Here is an 11,636-nt window from a genome sequence, read left to right as displayed (position 1 = left end):
GCACTGTAAAGCGGATCAGAATCCCTAAAATTCTGTCTGTAAAAGGAATATTGGGCTCTGAAATGAGCTAGCTTAGCACCTCAGGAAAAAGGATGCATGCCTATTTTGTTAATCTACCCACACAAATTAGTAGGCAAGGTCCTGCAGAAGGTGATGCCAGTATCACATGATTTGGGTTTTATTTTTATTTTTTTAAGCATTGCTGTGCACTGCTCTGTGCAGATTTTTACCAGGGTCTCTAACAACATCTTTACTCCTTCCCTCTCTTCCTTCACTCACATCTTTTCTGGCACAGCTGGTGCAGGCATCTCCCAAGAAGACACAAAGTTAAAATCCTCTGGTCCAGGCAAGTCATCATTGTCACTTCTCTGTCCAGGTTGGTCAGAGTGTACCTAGGAGCTTTTATTAATTTAGCTTTCCCACACTATTGTTGCTGCCCTGCTTCTCCTATCTAATTAGAAACTCATTTCCTGAGGGATACACATCTCCCAGAGGGGAAACAATAAGAAACATTCAGTAATTACTAGCCTGTGCTATAAGTTTATTTTAAGGCTATAATTGCTGGGAGTTCCAAGAGATTTGGGGGATATTTATTGTTACAGCAGAGAGAGTCAAAGGACTGGCACTAGGACAGAAGGCTTTCATCTCTGGGTCACTGCTTCAAACCCAGCACAGGTCAACTGCAGCTATTAGTTGTTTTTAACCAACAAGTCCTCAGAGGTGAATGTGGTATTTCTTTAGGGGCCTTCACCCATTTCCAAGCAGTCTCCCAAACCCACTGCCTCTGGGTGACCCCACCAGCAGAGTGAACACTGGCCTGATATTGCTACACAAATTTTCATTCAGTCATCTACAGATCCACAATATGAACACCTTTCCTGCAGCCAAAGAAACACAGATGCTGTTAAATGAGTATGAAATCGTCATTGGCATGGTGAGCTCCAGGTGGATCTACCCTAAGCAAGGGTCTTGCAATTGATTGAGAGGTGTGGATGTGAGACCTGATCCAGTCTTGTATTGAAATACTCCATTAGCCCACCAGCCTGTCATTCATTCAGTGACAGACCCCATGAACTGCTGGTTATAGCCTGTAGATCTCTTTGAAGGCTACAGGGAAATTATTTCTTCCTCACACTCAGCTCCTGTGCTCCCAGGCTTTCGACACTTTCCATTGCAGCCTTGCACCTTGGCCCTTGCCTCTTGCAATAGGCACTTCCATGACATCCAAGGTGCTTTCACCTGGATGCAGCAGGAGAAAGCAGTGATGATATCAGATATCACACAAGCCAGTGTGATATCTGAGACTGCAGCAGAGCTGGCCCAACTCCAGCATGGACATCGGGGAGGGCTGCTAGCCTTACTTAGATGAGCCTGACTCCCACATAACAAAATTCAGTGGGACAACTGCACATGAAGCTCGTGCACATTCAAAGCCTGGATCTGGTCCTGTATTTGCAAACAGTGTTGTAAATTTTGGCTCGAAGTGAGTGGTGAGGTGGGCTCTGGCAGGCTGAGCTTACGCCCTGCCTTTTGAGGAGCATATTTCCTGTTTATGAACTGAAGGCTTCTTCTCAGACCCGGTGACAGCTCTTGGTTTGGCCAGGCTCAGCTTGGTTTCTTGGGAATGCCTGAGGGCAGAGCTGAGCTTTGAAATATTAAAACCTGAAAGTCACAATTTTATGAACAAGAAAAACAGAAGGTGCACTTGATCCTGACACCTTTGCACAACCTGTGTATTTCCCCAAAGGAGCCTTGCATGAGCCTTCCAGGGGCTCAGCATGAGGTTTGTTAGTGTGGACAATTTCATTTTTGATGAGCAGAGCTAAATTACACAGCTTTTCTCACATCTGTTACTTAATTGGCTGAGACATTTGAAATTAGACCTAATTACTTTTCTCACTCCATTAATACCCAGCGATGGTTGATTTCTGTTTTGTGAGAGGAGCTGGAGCTTTTGCTGAATTACTCAACCACAACCTCATCATGACGGATCGTAGGAAGCAATATCAACAACAGCCGCAGCTAGTTTATGCTAAAATGCCTTACACATCCAACCTGCTTCTCACCCAGCTCCACGATCTGTAGTTAAGCCTCCTTGGCTCACACATTACTTTGTGGAGTGCTCATTCTTATTGGGTTGCGGTGTGTGGGCTCCCGGTGCTCTCTCTGCTAGCAGATGCTTTGCTGCTATCCCACACTGCTTGGCTTGGCACCTTCTTGGGTGTCTGTCTTTGCCCCAGGTTATTCTGGCAGGATCTCTCCTCCCCATTTAAATTCTTGTGGGCAAGGAGAACTGCAGCACATTGAGGTCAACCAGCAAAGTGGCCGTGTAAGCTCTTCAGTTGCCCTCACCCTCTAAGTTTGCATGTGCTTCCCTAGAGAGGGTTGGGAACAGATGCAGCTCTGCATTTTCTGACTTTCCTCAGTATCTTCCACACCCTGACCAACACAAACAAGGGAGAAAAGGCGGTAACTTGAGTCTCCAGGGGAAATCAGGAGGCCAAGAGATGGTCTGGTCTAAGAAAAACTGCAGTTGTTCTGAGGAAAGGCCTTCAGGACAGAGTTTCCTGCAGCATTTTCAGGGGATCAGAAAAGTGCAGATAATTTTGCAAATGTAAAATAAAGACAAATCATTAAATATATATAGCAACGAATGTCTTGCTGCTAGGTAAATCATCTTCTGTTTTTCTAGTCTCCTGGAAAATACTGAAAATACTCTTTAATGATATTAATATTTTTGGTCAAAATAAATTGAGCATCTTCCCTGCATTAACCGCCACTGGAAACAGAAAAGGAGAACCCTTCTGCTCATGGCTTCTGTGATGTGATTATGCCACATGGCTACAGTGGCTGCACTCCATGATCAGATCCATACTAACCTTACCTATATGTGTGTTTGTTTGTTTGTTTTTAAAGATTATAAAGATGTATTTATTTGCTCTTTTTTTTTTTTTTAAAAAAAAAAAAAAAAAAAGAAAACAACTAATACATTAATTTTATGCAACTCAAATGGAGAAAAATATCACCAGAGTTCTGCCTAGCATTTGTAAAATCACAGAATCACAGACTGGTTGAGGCTGGAAGGGATCTCTGGAGGTCATCTGGTCCAACCCCCCCTGCTCAAGCAGGGAAATGTTACATCCTCCTAGGCTACTGATTCCTACCAAATCAGAAATATTTCTTTTTTATTAATATTATTATTTTATTTTATACATTATTTTTTTATTTCAGCACATTTGAAAGCAGAGGCACAATGCACTCCTGACCTTCCTGTCATCACGCAGGGCATTTTTACGCTCATCCACAATGTGTCTGCTCCTAGCCATGCTCTAGCATCTCCCTTGATAGCCTTCTCCATGAAGCTGTTATCTCAAAAGGAAACAGCTGGGAAACAAACATAATTAGTACAAGGCATTCCTTTTTAGCCGTCTTCCAGAAACACAAGACTGACATCCTCTAAACTTTCTGTGTAAAGATACATAGAAAAAGATGAAAATCTAACGTTCCCAAAACACTAGAAACACCACAGTGCTGTCCATGTCCTTAAGTGAGCTGAGGGGCAGCCGTTCCCTGGCATGCTTTGGCCAGAAATGTGCAGCCTGCAACCCTGGCCCTTTTCAGACTTATTCCATCAGCACTGTGTCATCTCATCACGGAGATGCATCGTTCCTCCTGAAATGGCCATTTCCCTGGCTGGGGACATCCTCCAAGCACTGCTTGGTTCTAGCTTCTCTGAGAAATCCCAGGGAGGGAAAACTGCCAGCGAGTCCCAGGTGCTGCTGGGCTTTAAGGTGTCAGCACAGCTGAGGAACAATTGGGGTTGCAGGGTGGTACTGGCCATGCATAGTCCCACTCTGTGGGCAGCAGCTGAGGAGCAAAAGCCATCATCAAATAGGTGGCAGGCAGGTCTGCATGCTCCTGTCCAGGGGGAGTCACAGAGCTTGGCAAACACCCTCTAGGGCTGAATGGCCAAAAAAAAAGAAAAAAAAAAAAAAAAACACCCTAAAAGTCCAAGTGGTTTCCTGACCTTGACATGTGCAGCAACAATACCACCCCTGTGACCTGGACTGTGACCATCCCCATGCATCATGGTCAGAGCAGGCAGAAGCAGCCCCCGCCATGACAAACAGTGCCTGATAAATCAGCTGCTGGAGAAACTGCCTTGTTTCTGTCTCCTCATCCTGCCCTTCCTTTAGCCACCGTGCAGAGCTGCTGCAGAACAAGCTTTTAGGAAATACCAGACCTCACCCCCTCCACCTGCACAGCAGGAAATGTGCATGCGTCCTTGCGTCCGTGCAGCTGGCAGCTGTGACCACTGCCCAGATTAATGAACACCAGAACAGGAAATATCACAGAGTGCTTCTTTGACCTCTCCTAGTCACAGTGTCCTTGTATTTTGCAGGAGGCATCGCAGACGGATTACAAAGGATATTGCAGAGCACAGAGATGCGGGATGGGACTTCGTGCCATGTCCTGCTTGCTCGGGGCTGTCCCTGAGTGCACAGCGCTTTGTGTGTGCACCCCGAGGAGCAGGTTCCCAAGGGATGGTGAATTCCCCATCATTTCAAGCCTTTGCCTGAAATAAGGACGTGTTCATGCCAGAAACCCTAAAGCTGACACAGGTACCCACTGCACTGGGAGAGGTTAGATAAGTTGGGTATTAGATTCCATTTTGCTCGCAAAAATCTTAAAAGAATACCTCTCTTTCATTTCAGCCTAGCCACTGCACCTGCTAGCAGCATCCCAGCCTGGAAGGGGAGGACCTCCTGCACTGCTGACACTTGCAATTCTAAGCAAAAACACCATAAAAATCCTTCTGCAAGACAAACACACTCCATCTCTTACTGACACCTGTTTTCCTCCCCTCCTGCTTAGGGAGGAGCTCATTGCTCCAAGTGCTAACAACCTTTCCCTGGTCTCCATCCTAGCTTTATTCATAGCTGCTTCATGCCCATTTGTTCTCACGCCAACATTGTCCCTAGGCTGAAATAGCTCTTTTCTCTCCCAAGTGTATTTATAGACAGCCGTCACATCCTCCCCTGGGCTTTTGTTTTGCTAAACTAAACAAGCCAAGCCCAGCAGTCCTGTCTCACATGACAGGTTCTCCCAAGTCCCGATCCTTTCTGTGCTGCCAGGAGGTCTGACCTGCTCCAGATGTCCCCTCATTGCAGATGTCCCAGCACCCAGATGTCCAGGTCATTGCAGGCCCTATACACAGAGCCTGGGCGAGGGAAGAACAGAGAGAAATGATGCAGCAGCTGTTTTTTCACCCAGATGCACAAGCCAGTAGCTCCCATCTGTTACCACCCCACACAACTGATAAAACACCTGTGATGGGGCAGGCCCATCATGTTGTGCAGGTAGCACAGCCCAGGGCCAAGATGTGAAACAGCTGGTCCAAGGGAAGGTATGTGCTGAAAACCAGCTGAGCGCTTAGTCCCACAGCGATTTCTTCCTCAGCTGGGAGGATTTCTCATGCCTATCCTGTTCTGTTACTATCGTGAGCCCATCCTATAAACAAATTTTATCCAATGGCTACAGAAAAATACAGAACAGGTGGATAATGAGTTGTGTTAATGAGGGACACCTTATGAAAGAAGAAAAAATGTGTGGGTATTGAGGGAAGGTGAACACACCTGGACACATCTGGGGATGGTGTGGAGAGCTGGGAAGGGGAGGGAAAAGAAGCAGCAATGCCATCATGTAATCTGAGTACAGATTGCCCTGTGACAGGACATCCTTTGAATTTCTTCCTCCTCCTCCTAAGTGTCTCCCTGCAGAGAAGCAGACAAGCTGCACAGGGACCCTAAATTATTAAAGTTCCTAATTAAGATCCTGATTAAGGGCCTCATCTGACAGCTCACTTTTAGAACTTTCATCTTCTTTGGACATGTATTGTTCCCCATACTTGATCATTTTAAAGGTTACATTTCCATTAAGCCTCGTCTTGATCATGCTTAAAGCAGCATTTAGCCATTGAGATGTATATTACTGGAACAAAACAACAAAAAAAAAAAAAAAGAAAAAAAAGAAAAAGAAAAAAAAAAAAAAAGCTGCCTGCCCAGAAACAGGGAGGTTATTATAAACATCCTGTAGTCTCAAAGAATCAGGCTTTGTGTCAGCTTTCTGTGGCAAAGGACATAAGGATTATGATGAGTTTCCCTACAAGTGTAAATTTATTTTGATTTTGCTGACAGATGGGTGTTCAAGCAGCTGATTCACCTGCGCTGGGACTTTCCTATTCATCGTGCATAGGGAAGGTTATAATAACTTCTCAGAAAACTTGAAACTCAAATAAGACCATGGAAAGTTACTCTGAAGTGACCTGATGTCCCAAGATATTGTGTTTCATTGTTTATATGTTTATTTACCAGGAGGAAAACCTAGCAGTAATTTCTGCTATGCAAAATGCTAATGTTTTAGAAATTCTTGGCCTGTGCAGAACTTTTCCTACTTGGCGATGACCATGGGTGATCTAATTCAGATTTGACTGCACTAAGCTGAATGGCTCCAGATACTAGATATGCCCCAAAACCTCAGCTACACATGCTGAATGACATAGAAAATAGGAATCACAGATTTGAAGCCCATGGATTGCTAAGAAATTTTACCTTATGAGCAAATGTGCCTGAGGGAAGACTGCTGCTGTGGACACCTCTCCTTAGGGACATGTTATGTCCTAAATGACCTAACAGTGAGGAGCTCTCAGGCAGCAAAACGTTGCCATCACTGCAATCACCTGTTTGTCACCAGCACCAGACACACCATTGAGAGAGGTGGCGGAGTGGTGAAGACAGCAACAGAGAACAAGTCTGTGAGGTTTTGGCATTTTTTGCAAACTCTTTTCCATGTTTCTAGCTTTTCTGCCCAGATTGCCCTCTGATCCCATTTAGTTATAGAATGTCTGAAAGAGATTAGGAGCTTGAGAGGATGAGGACAGTCATAAAGATACCAAGGTCAGATAGAAAAGTCCTCCAGGTGCAAGAACTCCAAATAAAGCCAACGAAGACACCCAGAGAAACATCTGTGTTTAGAAGTCTCCAAATTTTGAGCTGTCATTGAAATCCCAATAAATAAAGGTTCTGAACCATCCATCTGTCATACAAGGGTCCATCAATATCTGAAGTATGATAGCTCTGCTGGGAGAAACAGAAAAGTGAGTCAAAACAGAGCATGATAGCTGAGGTGTAAGTAAATGGTTCTTAACTTGTGTTTCAGGCAGGGCATATTTAAGGTATATAGTCAGATTTTTATACATGGATATGAACGACAGTGGTGACATTCCTGACAAGCAATTTAAAATTCCTGAGCTCCTTAGACTCCCTCTTAACATGTAGAAACAGTTGGCTGTGCTTTTAGCAAAACCAATGATTCAGCTTCAGCCCAGCACTCAAACAACCTTGGTCCAGCTGGTTCATTTGATAGTTCAAGTATTCTATTGTTGGGCTAGTTCACTATTTTATTAATGAAAGTCTTAGCCTCAGAGATGTTTTCTTGGTTTTAGGTTAGTTTATTTAACTGCTCCAATAAAATATTTAAAACTGAAACTGATACTGGACCCATCTCTCTGGAGCAGCCCTGCTCCAAAGCCTTGGAGGACCAGGAGCGGATGCCAGGCGGGCAGTTGAATGGCAATTTCCCCCCAGTAAATCTGTGCTCCCACACACTGGGAAGCTGTTAACAGCGAGCGTGGGGAACTCGGCTCAAAGAGGGTCTGGCAGCAGAGGACCACACAAGGTGCAAGGTAGAAGAGAAGTGGGCCATAAATTATCACTTCATTATGTTACTAGTTAAATAGCCTTTGGGGTGGATGTTGCCTTCCCCCCTCCACGTGTTTTGCTGACATCCTCCTACAGAGCATCTCTCCTCTTCCCCACTCCTCCCCAGCCCGCCTGGTGGAGAGAGACCTCATGCCTGAACATCATCAAGCTCCATGAGCTCTCCACTCTTCCCCACTCCTGGCATGTCCTGAGGGTGACAACTACAGAAAGTGGGGATTTGGGGCTTTTTAGGGGTGTCTTTAGTGTGGACCTTCCCTGCATGGCAGACTCATATATTTGGAAGCAGTATAAAGGCCACAGGAGGCAACATTTTGGAGTAGGCCATCACGGCATTGAGGTTCAGAAAGACTGTGTGAATTGGTAAATGAAAAATGGTCCTTGGCTATTCAGAGTTTGAATGAAAAGTTGTTAGGAGACCCCAGGGTATTTATGATTAACTTACAAGTTTTTAGGATGCCATGGAAACTGGAGCTTTGTCCTTCACCACATGGTCCATCATCAGACAGAAGAACAATGCTGCTTTATCTATGTTTTCTTTTACTGCAGTACAAAGGAAGAAGAAAGGCAATTCCTAAAAAAAAAAAAAAAAATACCATACAGCCTGATTTTCTAGAATTCTTTGGGATCAACATTTTTAGAAAAGAGGAAATCGGAAGTTTGTTTAAATAACCTGGGTACTTACATGTTGTTTTATCATTAAAAATGGCCATGTGCCAGGAGGCAGAAACTGGAGGCAAGGGGCACGGAAAGGAGCTGGGATTTATGATTCCTCTCTTTGGAGAGTGCTGAAGTCTGCAAACTGCAGCCTTATCAACCTGTACACATATTTTGGGCACAATATTCTGCAGTGAAGACCCACATACCAATGCTCCTGAAGATACCACAAGAAGTTAAATACTTTTTTTTGAAATCACTCAGGTCTTCTACCTGTGAAAAATCATTTAAAATGATGGTACTCTGCTAACGCAAAGAAGAGCAAAGCCACAGTAAACACTTGGCCATGAATACCAAAGACTTTAGTAGCCTCCCTTGTCCTCTCTCCTATATAACTGCTCTCTGTGATATCCATGTGATAGAGACCTCTGACCTCTTCCCCCCTTTAAGGCACCTGTGCACCTTCTCATCAGCACAAATCCTCACCTGTTCATATTGATCCCGGCTCAGAAGTTATTTCTGCCAAGCCCCAAGAAGATCCCAAAGGCTTTTCTAGCAATAAGCACTCAGAACTGATGACACTCAACACCCAGCATTTGTTATAACCACAATCAAGGCAGCTACAACCAGCAAAGAGGCTGACTGTGGGATGCTGGTCCTCATCTGGCCATGAATTCACTCTGTTCTTGCAGCCAGAAAGAGAGGGCAGGATGAATCACCCCAAATCCCCAGAGCAGGGCTGATATTTATGGACAATGCTAAAAATTATGGCACAAGGAAATCAACAGTCTGGAAAGCCATGCTGGCTGCAGCCCTGTAGGAAGCAGTGGGGCGGAAAAGCAAAGTTTGCCAAATGGATGAGGAAAAATACGTTAAGGATGCTTTTGCTGCTTCTTTTTTCTTTACTTTTTTTTTTTTTTTTTTTTTTTTTTTTTTTTAACAAGTTTCCAAGGATATTTGACAAACAATGAAGCACAGAAGAAAATGCAGAAGTTGTTTTTAAAAATAGTGCCTGGCCAGGGAAGGCAGCTGCAGTTCAAATGGAGTTGAAATTAGTGAATGACAGATATTTGCTTCAAGTTCTTGGCTCTAGCAGATCTCACCCAACCCACCTCCAGAGCAGCATGGATATCAGAGTCCTCATGCCTTTTACCTGGCCAAATTATCTTCCTGTCCTTGCTCATTGCAAAAACTGTAACTCTCAGGAGCATTAGGATTTCATTTCTCTCTGTATCATCCCAACCAGCTCTTGTTTCTCCTCTCTCCACCCCAGATGCAAAAAAACACTTTAGCATCTGCTTGACTTCAACCCCTGTGTTTTGATCCTCTTTGCTTTAGATGAATTCAAGCACATGGGCTGGATCTGGCTGTCAGAGCTACCTGCTTCTCCTCTCCAGTCATTGCAACACCAGTTGCAGGCACCCCACAAAACCCTTGTGCAGGTATCACATCTCAGCCCTGATCAGGATTGCAGAGGAATGTAAAACCAGCCACTGACTCACAAAACAACCAGCACCTCTGTTTTGAGGAGCCTCCCAGCAGCAGCACCATCCTGTTTCAGGAACAACTGGTTTGTGGGGCTTGTAAGTGGGTGGAAATATGTTTACTAGAAGGCAGGCAGGGGTATGGAGCATGAACAAAAGAGAAATTACGGAACTGAAGAGGAGCTGCTGCCACAAACCTGATCCCCTGACAGCTAAAATGTCAGGCAAAATGTATTAGAGGATATAGTCTCTGCCCCTCAAAGGATGGGGGATACCAAAATCATCAGTGAGTTAAACCAAAAATCAAATCAAAATGTTAAACCAAATAGCAAATGGAAATTATTAATTTCATTTAATTAATTAATTAATCAATTAATTTCATTAATTTATCTTTAAATATCCCTTGGAATAGCAGGGAGGTTTTTTTATATATTTTTTTTTATTTCTAAGTGTAACAAACGTCAGCATCCAGGCAAACTAGAAAACTGGCATTTCAAAACAAAATTTGAGCCAAAAAAGTCCTGTTTATATACAGGTCATCATTCTAAAGCCTTCCTGCTTGAATTTTGCATCAGAATCAGTATTTTTAGTGGGATTTTCTAAGATATCTAAGAGCTTAGCTGCAAGAAAGATGCAATTTATTTTCTCTTTAGGGTGCAAACTTTTGGGGGTGTTTTCAGCTGGAGGTGGAAATGACAGAACAGTAAGTTAATGGAATAAATGGCAGGGACTGGGCTCCTATGTTAAATCCCTGGTGGAATTTATCCCCTGGGAATGGAGGTGCTGGACCCCAGGGCAGGCTGAGCAGAGGCCAGGCCTTAAGCCTTGCTGCAGTAATAGGTCCAATGCCTGTGTCTGGGATGGAGAAGGGTGTTTTTTCCAGTGAGAATCAGGACACGGGACTCCTACTGTGGAGCAATGGCCAACAGTCAGACCTGCAGAGAAGATCTACATGAGAGAAGATCTCATAACTGGGTCATTCAACATTTTGTTCTTGTCAAGTCTTGGTTTCAAAAATCTTTCCTGAGGTCCATCTCCTCCAGCATCCCTCAGGATTCAGGTCTAATAAGGGGATGATAAACAGTTTTCTCCATCAGAGGCTCCTGAGAGAGGCCAAGAGAGGGGCTGAGCACAACGGCCTGAGTTCTGGCACTGAGGGTACATGGGTGAGGATCAGCACTCTGGTTGTGGCCATTGCCAAGCTGAAGAAGGGGTACCTCAGGGCAGATTTATTATTTAAAATCTTGTTTAATTTCAGACATCAAAGAAAAAATACCATCACCACCATCAATGCTTCGTGGCCCCAGCCATCAGTGCACTAAACATCTGGACCTAAAATAAGCTGTGAAGGTTTTTGGCTTGTGGTTTTCTTCCACTTCAGTTGAGGTAGATGGAGCAGCAAAGCCAGCATAGCGGTGTGTCATACGAAGAAAGGGGTCATCCCCAGAAAACATTGCATGGCCAAAGACCTTACATACAACTTCCATAAATTACAAACGGATTTGGCTGCACCTTGAAATAAAGCACCCTGGAAGGGGCCCTGTTGTTGCTGGCACCTCCTGAGCATCCCATGGGAAGATTGTGTTTCTGCTGATACCTTCAGGGGAGGCCCATGTGAGAAAAATGTTAGATCCTCCCTTGTTTTGAATTTGGCCCAGCCCAATTAGAAATTTCTACAAGCCATCCTCAGGCTCGGTGTGGGGTCGGAGCCATCCAG

The 11,636-nt window shown here is 44.4% G+C and overlaps 1 long non-coding RNA gene across 1 annotated transcript; it reads right to left on the bottom strand.

Moving 5' to 3' along the window:
• Positions 1-430: 430 nt before the first annotated feature.
• LOC311435452 lies at positions 431-8,836 on the bottom strand. Its single transcript, XR_014692136.1, has 3 exons — positions 8,464-8,836; positions 8,224-8,352; positions 431-2,567 (listed from the first exon to the last, which is right to left on the bottom strand). It is a non-coding gene; the product is annotated as an uncharacterized lncRNA (long non-coding RNA).
• Between the last annotated feature and the right edge of the window lie 2,800 nt (positions 8,837-11,636).

This window comes from Aythya ferina (genome assembly GCF_964211825.1).
Source record: "Aythya ferina genome assembly, chromosome: 4".
Taxonomy (NCBI): Eukaryota; Metazoa; Chordata; class Aves; order Anseriformes; family Anatidae; genus Aythya; species Aythya ferina.
Note: the sequence above shows the minus strand (reverse complement) of the source record. Positions and strands in the feature narration are given on the sequence as shown.